We start from the raw sequence: 16,089 nt of genomic DNA, 5'->3' as shown, positions 1-16,089 counted from the left end.
ATAATACGTAGATTATGAAGTGCAACCTGAGTCTGTGAGTTTGGATTTCTAACATGGACTATGGTGAGCTCATGTGAATTCTCTGCTGGTGGTTTTTCCTTTATTTTTCTGTTGGAATTTGAGTGATTTCAAAATTTAGTTCAGAGTGCTTTCTATCTTAGAAATAGGTTTTGCTTTCTATTTCTTAAATAGATTTTTCTAAGTTTATATTTTAATTGTAGATTTATTGATACAATTATTTGTTCATTCACATGATTTAGAACTCAGAGTGGAGTAATTAACATAGAAACTAGAGAAAATTTAGAATCTTGGTGTTCTATGGAGTAAACTTACATTTTTTGTTAATTTATTAACCTGAAATATAAAACGTGCTTCTACCGCCAAACATAAGGTCAAATTTTATTATGTGAATTTTATGTGCGTTAAGCCTTCCTGACATTCAGCATGCCATGTGAGTTTTTCAGAGATGTGAATAAATGTCTCTTCATTCCAGATGGGACACCAAAGAAATGCTTACCTCCAAGACCATGAATTACTAGGACAAAATATCTGACAAAAGTAACTTATGGAAGAGTCCATTTTGACTCACAGTTTGAAGATACAGTTTATTGTGGTAGCAAGTCATGGAGCAAGAGCTGGAGGAGATGGCTGGGCTCATTGTGTCAACAATCAGGAAACAGTGAGAGGTCAATGTTGGTACTCATCTCACGCTTCCCCTTTTTGTTCAGTGCAAGACCACTCAGCTCCTGAGATGGTGCAGTCCCTATTTCGGGTTGGAGTTCCCATATCAATTAACCTAAGCTAGAAACCCCTTCACAAATTCACTCTATATAGATTCTAAATCTTGTTGAGTTCATAAGTGACACTAACCACCACAGGGAACAAATGGTTTTATTAGCTTATTAGCTCAGAGCCTTATGAATGAGGGGTTACTTATGGGCTTATGGATGTCTCAAAAACAGCTTCCTAGCCAAAATGTTCCACTTCAGCATGTATGCTGATTCACTAATTAATGCTATATTGTTGGAACCTGTCCTCATTTGACCTTCTACCTTCTGTGTATTTCCTGAATTCACCTGTAGCTGGGAGATAGGATGAAGTGGTGGATGAAGTCTCAGGTAAGTTTGGTGACCTTCCTCCTTCTGAGAGGGAATACTGACAACTCCCTTACCAAACTGTCATTGTATTGCTTATCTCATTGTCATGATTACAGGGTAAAGTATCCTAAACATTGTCACAGCAATCCCTTCTTCATGGTGTAAGTGGCCATGTTATGCTTAGAGTAAAGATCTGAGTTATCAAAGTATTTAACTCATTCATTTTTCTGAATATTCTCACAATTGGTGTGAGGGAGTCTTTAAAAATTTTCTTTCCATATGGCCACTGAAGAGCAATTTAGTCTCGCCTTAATGCCAAGCTGGTGAGACATTAAGAAGAGTTTAGGGAATCTTATAAAAGAAGTGGAAATAGTAAAAACTGGAGAGGACAGGAATTCCACAACGAGAGCAACAGAACCAAAAATTCTGGGCACAGGGGTCTTTTCTGAGACTGATACTTTATCCAAGGACCATACATGAAGATAACCTAGAATTCCTGCACAGATGTAGCCCGTGGCAGTTCAGTGTCCAAGTGGGTTCCATAGTAATGGGGAAAACAGGGACTGCCTCTGACATAAATTGATTGGCCTGCTTTTTGATCACCTCCCCCTGACAGGGGAGCAGCCTTACCAGGACACAGAGGAAGACAATGCAGCCACTCCTGATGAGACCTCCCCTATTAGTGGACTGGTGGAGGGGCATGGGTGGAGAATGGGGAGGGAGGGAGGAATTGGGAGGGAGCTACAGGGGGGATACAAACTGAATAAAGTGTAATTAATAAAAATTAAAAAAAAATTTGTGAAAGATTGTATTAAATTGGGATGCGATAAATTGAGAATATATTTTTTGAAAAAAGATCATAAAACTCCTGAAAACCTAGCAATTGCTGCTGTAAGCTGCCCACCATAGCTCCAGCACAAACATCACTTCTGCCTCGTTGCTCTGCATAGAGTATTCATTAGGCATCATCTTTGCTTAATTGGCCCTGGTGAACATTGGCAGTATTCCATCAAGTTCTTCTAAAATCAACATGCTTTATGATAATAGTGAAATTCAATTCTTACATTGATCAAATAATGAAAATTATATTGACTACATTAAACTCCTAAATATTCAGAACATTCAATTTGTTTAATTTTACAGTTGTTTTTATATGATTTCCCACATTTCTTTTTCTAAGGTATTTACAACATAATGCTTTTGGTTTTATTATTCATGCTATATTTAAAAAACTGATTATCCTTGGATACTATAAATAAAGATGTTTATCTTTTATAGAGTTATGTTGGGGATTGATCAAGTCTCCCACCAACACTATTAAACTAATTAATGCATTATAAAGACAATTTGCCATTTATAACTCATACTTTTTAATCTATTAAAAAATCAATTTAAGACTAGCAACAGGGTCTATCTCTGACATGAACTCAGTGGTGGGCTCTTTGACCATCTCCCCCTACACACACCCTGAGGGTGGAGCAGCCTTGCAAGGCCATAGAGGAGGTCATTGCAGCCAGTCGTGATGAGACCTGATAATCAATGGTCAGATGGAAGGGGTGGAGGACCTCCCATATCAGTGGACTTGGAGAAGGGCATGGAAGGAGATGAGGGAAGGATGGTGGGATTGAGAGGGAATGAGGGAGGGGGATACAGCTGGGTTACAAAGCAAATAAACTGTAATTAATATAAAAATAAAATTTAATTAAAATAAGACTAGCATATGACAGGAGTCTGCCACAGAAGGTGTCTGAAAGACTCTACCAAGCAGCATTTCAAAATAGATACTAAGACTCATAGCCAAACCTTTGGCAGAAGGGAGTTAGTATGATCTGGAAAGGATAGGAGCCCCACAAGGACCAAATATATCTGGGCACAGGGATTTTTTCTGAAACTGTTTCTACAACCAAGAACCATGTATGGATATAACCTAGAACCTTTGCTCAGATGAAGCTTGTGGTAGCTCAATAACCAATTGGTTTCCCATAGTAAGGGGAACAGCGACTATATCTGACAGGAACTCAATGGTAGGTTCTTTGACCTCCCCACCCCTCAAGGAGGAGCAGTCCTGCTAGGCCACAGAGGAGGACTTTATAGCCAGTCCTGAAGATAACTGATAAAACAGGGCCAGACGAAAGGGGAGGAGGTCCTCCCCTATCAGTGGACTTGGAAAGGGGCAGGGAGAAGCTGAGGGAGGGAGGGTAAGATTGGGAGGGAATAAGGGAGCAGGATACAGCTGGGATACAAAGTTAATAAAATGTAACTACTAATAATAAACAACAATAAAAAAGGATAATACTCCAAAAAAAATTAGACTAGCAAGGTCTTATATAGAGGAATTTCCTCCAGCCTTCCCTAATGATGAAATTCTACAAAGCCAAAGGAAACAAGCCGATTGACAGTGCTCCTCTTGTGCTCCTCCAGTTCCAGAATCCCTCCCCCCCATCTCACTTCCAGCTCTGTATAAAAAGAGCCTGCTGAGTTCTCTCTTTACTTTCTGACACCATTTCCAGTGGATTACAAAGATCTTTTCCTCAAACTTTGTTTTCCTCAATACAACCCATTATCCCAGCCTCCAGCACAAGAAGGCATCCCCTGGAAACACAGCAGCTGAGCAGGCCAGGGAAAAAGTTTTTTCAGGCAGCGCACAACACCACATTCTCCAGGGAGAATTCACCACAAGATTCACCACAAGTCCAGGGAGGAAGCAGAAACCAAGGTAAAAGCACCAACCTAACAGACACAAAAACAGATATCATCACCCAGACTATAATCATCCCAATCCTAGAAGCCTAGAAGCATAAAAAACAAACAAACAAAACAAACAAACAAAAAACCCAACCAGGACAAGATGTCTCCACTAAAGCCTCTAAATCGACCACAGCAGGTACTTACTCTAAGTGGAGCCCAAGAAAAAGAACTTAAAACAGGCTGTATGGAGATAATAGAGGGGACGAATGACTCCATTAAAGAGATACGGGAAAATACAAACAAAATGTGAGGAAGTGAATAAACCTCTTAAAGAAATTCAGGAAAACACAAACAGTAGGAGAAAATAAATTAAAACAGATTAAGACCTGGAAATGGAAGTAGAATCAATGAAGAAAATCAAAACTTAAGAAAATCTGGAAATGTAAAATTAAAAATTTTGAACAGGAACTACAGAGGCAACCTTTACCAACAGAAAAAAAAAAAAAGAGATGGGATAGAGAATCCCAGGCCTTGAAGATATAATAGCATAAATGGATACATAAGTAAAGAAAATATTACATCAAATAATTCCTGATGTAAGGGGACGAATTAAATAAAGACAATTACAACAGATTTTATATGAAAGAGGTTTATTAGATGGAGGTGAAAAGAGGGAGAGAAGAGAGAGCAGGACATGATGGGGGAAAGAGAGAGGGGCATCCTGGCAAAGAAAGGGGAGAGGGCCAAGAGAGGCCAAGAGAAGGGGAAGAGAGCAAGAGAGACCAAACGAGGGGAGCAAGAGAGAGGAGCAGGAGAGGGACCATGTGTCCAATTGTCCCTTTAAGGGTCAAGGTAACCATGCCTTCAAGGTGTGGCCACCTGGACAGCAACAAGATGACATCATAATTTGCTAGGCAACCCAGGAGCAGGTTTAGTTCCAAAATCCTAACACCTGACACAAAACATCCAAGAAATCTGGGACACTATGAAAAGACCAAACATGAGAATAATAGGAATAGAGGAAGGAGAAGAAACCAAGTTCAGAATTTCCAGAAAATATGTTCAACAAAATCATAGAAGAAAATTGTCCCAATTTAATAAAAGAAGATGCTAGAAAGGTACAAGCAGCATACAGAACAACAAATAGATTGGACCAGAAAAGAATGTCCCTATACCACATAATATTAAACACACTAAACATACAGAACAAAGAAAGAATATTAAAAACTGCGAGAAAAAAGAGGCCAAGTCATGTATAAAGGCAGACCTATTAGAATTATACCTGATTTTGCAATAGACTCTCTAAAAGCCAGAGAGGCCTGAACAGATGTCCTTCAGACTTAAAGAGACAACAGAGTCCAGGCTACTGTAACCAGCAAAATTTTCAAACATGATAGATGGAGAAAATAAAATATTCTAAGATACTCCAAAATTTAACCAATATTTATATACATAAAATATTTACCTACAAATCCACCCCTACAGAGGGTGCTAGAAGAAAAATTCCAACTTAAGGAAGTTAACTACAACCATGGAAACACAGGGAATAAATAATTCCAGACCACCAAAACTAAAAGGAAGGGAAATACACACACACACACACACACACACACACACACACACACACAAGAAGATTCTACCACCATCACCACCACAAACAACAAAACAACAAGAATTAACAATCATTGGTTATTGATATTTCCCAGTATCAATAGTCTCAGTTCCTCAATTAAAAGACACAGACTAAGAGAATGGAGTAAAAACACAACTCATTCTTTTGCTGCATTTAAGAAACCCATCTCAATGTCAAACATTACCTAAGGCTAGAGGGTTTGAAAAAGATATTCAAGGAAATGGAACTGAGAAACAAGCTGGCAGAGCCATTTTAATATCTAAGAAAAAAGACTTTAAACCAAAAGTAATTAGAAAAGATAGGGAAGAACTCATCAAAGAAAAAATATACCAAGAAGACGTTTAAATCCTTAACAATTATGCCCAATGCACAAAAGCCCCCAAGTGTGTAAAAAGAAATGCTGCTATAGCTTGAATCAGATATTGTCTCTCACACACTGATAGTGGGAGACGTCAATACCCCAGCCTGACCAAAGGAAGTCACCCTGTTTTGTTCTAAAGAAGACATAAAGGTAGTGGAACAGGATGGGAGGAAAGGTGGGAAGAGCTGGGAGGAGTAGAGTTGGGGGAACCATAATTAAGCTCATATTGTATGAGAAAAGAATCAATGTTTAATAAAAGGGAAATTTAATTAATAAAGAACAAAATTATACCAAGTCATTGTACATGGGTAAGACCAGGTAACTGACACTTGTTTAAGCCAAATATAGACCACTTATTTTTTTAACTGAAAAACAACTTTTTTACATTTTGTCACTGCCTTTACTCCTTCCAGCCCTTCCCATGTCCCTCAGCGTTCAAGTTTATAACCCTTACCCTTGGATTATTGTTATCAAACATACATACATTCACATACACACACATTGGAAGGGGGGTGGTTAAGCTGCTTGGGTTGACAAAGTTCCCCACAAGAACCATGGATTAATAAAATTCAAGCTGAACTGATCTGAAAGCCTGTTTCTTGTGGCCTAGCTCCCATGGTGCCAGAAAATACTGTGCAAGCTGCCAGAGGAGGGAAGTAATTACCCACTCCTACCCAGCCACAATACCTTTGAACCATGACAATGAAAAGATATACATAAAGCTGTAATAAATAGCACTCACATTGTCAGTGGTAACCAGCAGCTATGTAATTGTATGTAAGGTCCTTTTCACAGCAGGAAAAGCATGCTGGTGCTAGAATCCTAGTGAGCTTCCTGATGCTTGTGAGGTCATGGTGTTAGGAAAGAATCTATCACCACTTTGCTAAACAATCATAATTCCTTACTACATTATATATCCGATTCTTTTTTTTATATAACATTACCTCTGTTTTTGTGTGTGTATATATTCTTTCTTTTTTATTTTTTAATTTTATTAATTAGAATTTATTCACTTTGTATCCCCCCTGTAGCTCCCTCTCTTCCCTTCTCCCAATCCCACCCTCCTTCCCCCTTCTCCACCCATGCCCCTCCACCAGTCCACTGATAGGGAAGGTCTTCCTCCCCTTTCTTCTGATCCTAGTCTATCAGGTCTCATCAAGAGTGGCTGCATTGTCTTCCTCTGTGGCCTGGTGAGGCTGCTCCCCCCTCAGGGGGAGATGATCAAAGAACAGTCCAATCAGTTCTTGTCAGAGACAGTCCATGTTCCCATTACAATGGAACCCACTTGGACACGAACTTCCATGGGCTACATCTGTGTAGGGGTTCTAGGTTATCTCCATGAATGTTCCTTGGTTGGAATATCAGTTTCAGAAAAAACCCCTGTGCCCATAATTTTTGGTTCTGTTTCTCTCCTTGTGGAGCTCCTGTCCTCTCCAGGTCTTACTATTTCCCACTTCTTTCATAAGATTCCCTGCACTCTGCCCAAAGGTTTGCCATAAGTCTCAGGATCTGCTTTGATACCCTGCAGGGTAGAGCCTTTCAAAGGCCCTCTGTGGCAAGCTCCTGTCCTGTTCCTTGTTTTCTCTTTCTTCTGATGTCCATCTTCTTTGCCTTTCTGAATGGGGATTGAGGGTTTCAGAGCTAAACAGAGAATTCTCAATAGAGGAATATCGAATGGCCACAAAACACTTAAAGAAATGCTCAACATCCTTAGTCATCAGGGAAATGCAAATCAAAATGACCCTGAGATTTCACCTTACACCCATAAGAATGGCTAAGATGAATAACTCAAGTGACAAGACAACACATGCTGGAGAGGATGTGGAGAAAGGGGAAACCTCCTGTATTGCTGATGGGAATGTAAACTTGTACAACCACTTTGGAAATCAATCTGGCCCTTTCTCATACAATTAGGAATAGCTCTTCCTCAAGATCCAGCTATACCAGGCCTCGACATATATCCAAAAGATGCTCAAGTACACAACAAGGACATTTGCTCAACCATGTTTATAGCAGCTTTATTTGTAATAGCCAGAAGCTGGAAACAACCCAGATGCCCCTCAACTGAGGAACGGATAAAAAACAAAAAAACAAAAAAAGGAAATCATGAAATTTGCAGGTAAATGGGAACTGGAAAAGATCATCCTGAGTGAGGTATCCCAGAAGCAGAAAGACATACAGGGTATATACTCACTCATAAGTGGATTTTAGACATATAATATAGGATAAACCTACTAAAATCTGTACACCTAAAGAAACTAATCAAAAAGGAGGACTCTATATCTGATTATTAATACTCATAGATAAGTGGAGCTACCATCTCTCAGCAAATAGACCTTTGTTTACAGCAAAGGGAAAACATTGTAAGATTTACCACTGACATACCTTTAAAAAATGAACTGAAAATTGAAGTAGAAATGAATAGAATGGACTCCAAAGAAGATAACAGAAAACATGGTGAATGACATGGGTATTATGCTTCAAGAAAGTTTTGTTTCACTTTTATGAGTTGAGGCATAACATTTCATGGCTCTGATCAAAATATTTTGCTCTCAAGGAATACAGGTTCTCTTTTGTAGGCATGTAGTTTCACAGATAAAAAAAAATACAAAACACTCAGAAACTTAAGGACAATTTTATTGGAGGTTGAGAGACAAAACGATATCCAGGCAAAGAGAGAATTAGGCAGCTTGCCTGGAGAGGCGTGAGAGAGAGAGAGAGAGAGAGAGAGAGAGAGAGAGAGAGAGAGAAAGAGAGAGAGAGAATGTCATGTTTTCTGAATTAGATAGAGAAGAAGGAAAGAAAGAAAGAAAGAAAGAAAGAAAGAAAGAAAGAAAGAAAGAAAGGGAGGAAGGAAGAAAGGAAGAAAGGAAGGAAGGAAGAAAGAAAGAAAGAAAGAAAGAAAGAAAGAAAGAAATAGAAAGAAAGAAAGAGAAACCAGAAAGCAGATCATAATGAGCATGTGAGCAGCTCTAGAAGAATGGTTCTAGGAGAAGGTGAATGGACAGAATGTTAGGCCAAGGAGTCTGAGAGATTTGGCCAGTGTCTGAAAAGGTGATATAAAGAGGGAAAAGAAAGAGCCATGCTTCTGAGAACTCAGAAGAATAACAGGTGTGCAGAGAGGACCCATAAGTAACTGTGTTGAGGAAGGGCTTCTGAGTGTGTAAGTACATATCTCACTAAGGAGAAGGTATTCCTCCAACTTCTGAACATGTCTCCAGGAGTGTCATGTTTCTTGAAGTTTCTGAGAGAGCTTCTTCTGTCAGGGAATACTGTCCTGTCTGGAAGAGTGACAGGCTCATTTAGACTATATGCTAGGGAAAGAGACAGTATGTTTCTGTATTATAATAACAATTTGATCAATTTACAATGCCACGTTTTTATCCAGGGCTAGAGTTACAACTCAGATTACATTCTTTGACCAAACATCATGTACTATAGTGAATTTAAAGGCAATGGCAAAAGAAAAACTTAAAAAGAGAAGTAAATCTTTAAGATAGCCTTGCTTTATCAAGAGAAAATGGCTTTCTTTAATGGGTCTCCCAAAGCTCTGCTGTCTCCATCACCCTTCCTTTCTTATGTTTATTATTGTTGTTTAGCGTTCAGGAAGGGCAGTTGTGAAGCTTCCCTCCTCCTTTCACATGCTATTTCAAATTCTGTGGAGGAGAAGTTTGCCAACTTTTCCCTTTTGTAAAATTAGTTTAAGGCTGGAATTGGCTCAGCCAGAAAGATGGTTCAGTAGTCAAAGGCAGTTGTTGTGCAAGCCTGATTACCCCTGAGTTGAACCCTTGTAACTCAGATAAAGGTAGGAGAGGAATGATCTACAAAGCTGTCCTCTGAACCCCTTATGTAAACTGAGGCATGCAACTCTATCCCCACATCATGCGCACACAGAATAATAAGAAACATTTAGAAATCGTGTAATACCAAAATCACAAGAACTTGGGTCCTAAGATGATTTTAGAGAAAAACTCAGCTCATCCTCAGTGATCACTAAGCCTGGCAATGCTTAACCAGCCATGTAACACTTTGAAAATTTGTATTAGAGTCCTTTATTAATTGCAGCAATTTTTGTATTATCTGAGTAAATTTAAAGGGAGAATTTCTATTTTTGCTATTTTGAAAAGATTCAAACAGACATTTATATTGTTTAAAAAGTGCCTTTCCCCTAGGGAAGAAGGAAGCGTCTCTGTAATTCATCATGTCTCTGTAATTCATCATGCATATCACCAAATTAGCTATGAAGATCTCCATTTTTAATACTTGACAATATTTTAAGCACCAAATAGTTTACACAGAGTGGAATTAGGATAAACATTTCAAAACAGTAATTTCGGAACTGAAAGATCTTTAGACAAGTTGGTCAGCATAAGTTAGATAACTAGCTGAGTTCAGGAAAGTCTATAAATTATTGGGGAAACTGAGATTTTATTTTGGGATTATTGGATTGATAAGTGAAATAATTTAAAAGCAGACTCAGAAGGAAGACCAAGAGCAACTTTCTTAGAGGTTGAGAGAATAAACAACAGCACAGGCAAACTGACCACCCTGGCAGCTACCAAGCATAAGGGGGTATATGGAGAAAAACGTCTTAACGTCTTACTTAGCCCTGAAGGTCAGAAGGGACAGGGAGGAAGTTCAGAGTGTCAGGGAATGGATCTGATGAATGCTGAGCTGTGATCTGAATTCGGTGGTTACTTAAGTCTAGACTACTGTACCCTCAGGTAACCAATTACGCTTTGAAATAAAAATGGAAGCAGCTTATTAAGAGGAGAGCAGTACTCTCAGCAGGATGAGTTAATGCACTGGGGAAAGAGCCCCAGTATGTTCAATCACCCTTTTTACCTCTGCCTCTCCCATTCATGGCTCCTGGGTGTCTCTTTCAACCCACTACTCCAACATGCTTTGTTCATCACATGAATCCTAGGTTAGGAAGAGCTTCGAGTTGTCCTCTTGTCATAAGATAATTGTGATATTTCACTTCAGTCCAAATGAAAGCAGGATTGTCATGGCTTTCTGAAGTTGGCATTTTGGCATTTAACATTATTTATATTTGACAAATACTTCTGTTTACGGTGTGTAAAGACTGCTTAATTTGTACTAGTGGCTCTCAGTAGGAAAAGCGTTTTTAATTCTACAGTCATGCTACATGTTGGTTATAATGGTTATAAGTGAAGTTTTGCTGGCACCTATGTGCTAAGCACAGTGTAAGGAAAATGGACAGAACCCTCAATAGCCTCCAATTATGGTTTGTATATAAAATTTTACTATGGGTTCTTGCATCTTGTGCTTTTTCCCAGCTAGTGTCCCTGTTTTGGGAGGCTGTGAAACTTTAGGATTTGGCATCTAGCTAGGGGACTTAAGTCACAGGTGAAAGTGACTTAACTCTAACTACAGCGGATGGAAAAGACAGCCTTTCCTCAAAGCCAGTAAGTGGTAGTGTATTTTGGACTTAATTATGAGTGGCCATGGCCAAGGCACACAGATTCCAGTGACCTAAAATGTATGTTCCAATGTGTAATACTTTATTATGGTAACACAACAAAGAAAGTCATGAGTCAACATGCTTTTCCAATTCTCATTGGTGGGTATATCAGGTAGGCAGCTTAAAGCAAAGTGGAGAAAGTTTTGCCTCAGGCCTCAGATGCCATATAATAACATCCTTAGCTTTCAAGTTGGTAGGACTTAAGGCTCTATTCATGCCTTCCTAAAGATTTACCCAGTAGTCTCAGAGCATTATGTCACGTACAAGGGTGGGCAATAAGTGGTTCTTTAGGGAGCTAAGGATAGACCAAGATAAATTGGCTACTGACCTGTGACATTGCAGCCTCTCCAGATTCTCTGAAGTTCTTTAATGAGCCTTTATAGAATGTCCATATCAGTCATGGCTTCTTCCTGAGAATTGTAGTTATATTATTGTCCATCAAGAAGTGGGAAAGAGCCTCTGCCGTTCATTCCAATGGCTGTGATGCTCTACCTAGATGCTTGAGGCAACCAACCGAGGATGATATTCTGAAACTGTAAGTTAATATAATTTCTAGTTGGAGGTGAATATAAACAAAACACATTGTGGCATGTACATAATTCTCAAAGAATAAGTAAAAAGTACTTTATTTAAGGAGAGAAAATAAATAAATATTTCCTTTATGTTTTTGTCAAATATTGGCAAAGAGACTAATGTAATGGCAAAGCAGGTAAGCCACCCGTGCCTTGAATCCTGAAGGGCACAAGGGTGGTGTGTCGAGGAGGGTAGAGAGGGATAGATATATATGCTTAGGAAATAAAATGCTTAGGAAAGTAAAACGACAGAGATATTTCTCTCTCTTAAATTTGGCCTCATTTGTTAGGGAGGCAGGCTGTGGAGAAAATGTATAATTCTGGCAGTGGCAAATGTAAGAAGGACCCTGGAAGTCAGAAGAGAGGGTGGGCCAGGGGAGGAGCTGCCCTTTGAAGCATCTTAAGGAACTGTAATCAGCACTCCCAACCACAAAGCAACTCTAGCAGGCAGTGAGCCCACACACCTCCAAACTCTCACAAGTGAGTCAGCTAATAATCTTCAAATACTTAATTGGAAGGCAGCCAAGTCTGCATTCTGAGCTCTTTTGCCTATGACAGAAATATCCCAGACCTGACATTAGTATGCCATTGCTTTTGCACTCATGCTGTTGCCTTGATCTGTTGTTTCACAGCCAGCATAAATCAATAGTAACCTCCTGGGATGGAGGGATTGTTGGAGGTTCAGCTCAAAATGAAAGTGGAACAAACCCCAAACCACAGATCTACCCTTAGCATAGACCCATGGTCATCTCTGAGGCCTGCCCAGTCAGGGGGCCTCTCCAACTTTGCAAGAGGGCCACTGGCTGAGAATAATAAATAAGTTATTCACTATTAATCCTTCACCACCTGCATCCATTGAAAGTCTCAGGAAATAAAGGATAGCTTGTTTCCGGCTGGTGTGGGAAAAACCCTGATGAAGCCCTGTGCCCAGATTTTCACAACGAGGCCTCCCTGCCCCCACCCTATCCTAGCCTCCCTGTATATGTGTATAGAGTGTGTGGACCTAATGGTTTGGCTGTTGACACAGCAGGTCACAGCCAGATGCTGCCTGGGTCTGACAGTTACTAAGAGAATCCATTTTTTATTCCACAGCTCAATCCTACCTAGTCAGGTGATGGGGAAGCCTTTTATCTCCCCAGAAAGTGGAGTTCTTAACAAGGGCTTCCTAATTCCAGTGACCGGTATTTTAAGAAATCGAGGTAGAGGAACTTGGACCTAGACTACTCAACAGCTTCTCTTTGCAAATGTTTTCGAGGCTGATAGATTATTTCAGATGCTGGTGGCAGGTCAAGGATCCTGAGGAAGAAACATTCAGCTGGAGATGACCTATGTTTCCCACACATTGTTGAGGATAGGAGATAGAAATGGGGACTTCTGTTTAGGGATAGGGGCCTCCACTCTGTCCTTGGTTATAAGCCCCAAATGTCATTTGTTTTGTGGCTAGAAATGTCAGTGTTTTGTTATACTGGTCATTGGTCTCTTTTCTAAATGATTTTAGTGTTTCTGCTCTCGAGAGTTTTGATATTACAGAGATTAACAGCCTTGGAGGGCATTGAAGATGCATCCAGTCTTCCATTTTCCCTGATAATGCTGTAAAGGTAAGTATCCCAAATACCCCTGCTTAGCTTCTGGCCAAATGAATGGATAGGCACTGACCCCAAGGGAGAAATGACATTTTCATTTGCTCCCCAAATTAAAACATTGCTACTATTCTTTTCCCCTTTAAGAGTTAATCTATTTGGATTTGCAGTTACTTGGCCAAGGGATCATGCCCAGGAAAGCAGGTTCACTGGAGGCCATACTAAAGAGCTTCAAGGAATAATTATTTCCTTAATGAGATAATGTACTTGTTTACCTAAAGGACCCTTTCTTCCCCCAAGTCACCTACCATCCTCCCATCCTATCATGTAGTCAGTCCTGCAGAGCCTGTCCACTTTTCTGTTACTCAGAAAAATATAACTTTTCTTTTCCCTTCTCATCTGCGTCTTTTTTTCTTGGATTCTGTCCAAAGCCTAAGCATGATTTCGCTGACAGTCTGAAGTTTTTTTTTTTTTTCTCATTTTCTGAAGTTCTCCCATCCTCTTTCTACTATATAGTTTTTTGCTTTCCATGCTGCTAGCTGCTTTCTTAGGCTTTAACTCAAAAGGCATGACTTTTATTGTTTCTTTTCTAGATCTTTCTTCTCTTGGCAGCTGCTGAGATTTTCAGTTTGTTTTCCCTGTTGTCTTTCTCTCAAACACACACACACACACACACACACACACCAGAACAACAACAAAACAAAACAAACAAACTGTACCTGAGCTTCCTTCCAAGTTCGTTTCTGAATATATTAATGACCAAGAATACAAAAGATGGAACCCAATTTCTCCAGGAACATGTGCCAACAACTTTTATCACCAACCCTCTGTCACCAGAATTGGGCTTCCTAATATTTCAGCCCAAAAGATTGAAGACCTTTATACCTGTATTAATTATTTTTCCCTTCCAGCAATTTAGTCTCATCAAGTTTCTGAGGCCTGTTTTTAACATAGATAATATGATGAGTTATGTATAAGCATAGACCCATGAGTACATCACATCACACAGGAACCTGATTGTGCAGACTCCAGGAGGAGAAATGGTTGGTCTGGAGTAGAGAAAGGTTCAGCTTCAGTGGGTATCTCATCTTCAGCAACTCAGTAATTTGAGTTAGTTTATCTTTGGCTATCACCATCATCTTTGTCTTTCTTCTAAGAGTCAATTCCCTTCTTAGGGAGAGACTTCCTTCTTTTGTTCCTCATGTCTGGAGATTGTGACTGTTAGTCTGGCCCATGAAGAGGGTTTTTCATGAGTGTTCTGATTTTCTGGTTTTGTTTTGTTTTAAATAACATACATGTTAGGGTATGGAACTTTTAGAGCTTACACTTTTATCATGTAGAGTTGTCTTGAATGTTTTTATTATGCAACTAGTTTCTCAATGAATCTATACTGTTTCTGACTGAAGGGTAGAGTAAGTATAAAAATGAAAGGATATGGGAGCCACCTCAAAACTCATCCCACAATAGTTACAGGCCATAGAACTTCTAGGTGCTTAGATATCCATGAAATCTAATAGGAATTAATATTGTTTTAGAAAATTTCATAATCAGACATGAAAAAGTGAAAAAATTAATATCAAAATACAATAATCTAAACTCATGGTTCATTGATAACATAAGTCCTTACAAATGTAAAACAGTTAATTCAAGTAGTTCCATAGTCTCCCTCAAAACTCAGATGAGGCTTTCAGGTTAACAAAATTTGGCTTAATAAAACAGAACCATATGTTTATGAAAGATATTTTGCATGGTTGTAATCATGATGACTTAAGTTTTTATCATTTATTTTGCTAAGTAGTCTTTCATAATTTATTAGTATAGAATTCTCAAAGTACCACATTGATAGCTGGAAGAGTTTCTTTTTCCATCTCAATGGACTTCACAGCCTCCAGTCTTTAACAATGAAAGCAAAGTACAAATACAACAAACACAAAGAAACCTACAAACAAAGTAAGCACAACACCACCCAATCTCCAAGCATCACTTACTTTCTTTATAGTCAAAGATAATGAGTCTACTTTGCTGGTTTTAGTTACTTTATTTCTCCTTGTCGTCTACCAAGTCACACAAATAATATTCCCAGTTTTCTAAAAAAAACAAGCTTGTTTTGCATGTCCTGGGCCAAGTGGCTCAGGATGACCTCAAACTCTTGATCTTCCTGCCTTAGCTTCCTGTGTGCTGGAATTTTTCTCTATAACAATCCTGGCTTTAAAAGGCTCTTGGTAACACCCCCTTCCTCTTTTAAGTTGCTGTGTTACTCCATGTTGAAATCTATAGAGTAATGAGATACAATAGATATGTAAATTCTAAAACTTTGAATAATGAAACATAATAATATCCAGATAAAAAGAAATACCTGTTTAGAAAATGATTATATCAAATCATACATGTTAAGGAAAAAGGCAGAAGATGTAAAAAGCTTATTGAAATGCGTAAATGCTCACAGAGCATAATAGTTCACTGTATTCAGAAAGAGCAGGGCTGGGGAGATGACTCAGAAGGTAAGGATGGTAACTGCTCTTACAGAAAACCCAGATTCAGTTCCCAGCATGCATGTGACAGCTCACAACTGACTATAAATCAGTTGTGGGGGATCTGATGGCCTTTTGTGACCTCTGAGGACTCATATCTCGTACAGGAGCATACACACACAAACAAGCAAGCAAACAAACA

Source organism: Meriones unguiculatus, chromosome 9 (assembly GCF_030254825.1).
Source record: "Meriones unguiculatus strain TT.TT164.6M chromosome 9, Bangor_MerUng_6.1, whole genome shotgun sequence".
NCBI classification, from domain to species: domain Eukaryota; kingdom Metazoa; phylum Chordata; class Mammalia; order Rodentia; family Muridae; genus Meriones; species Meriones unguiculatus.
The sequence above is the reverse complement of the archived record's forward strand: the minus strand, read 5'-3'. Positions refer to the sequence as shown.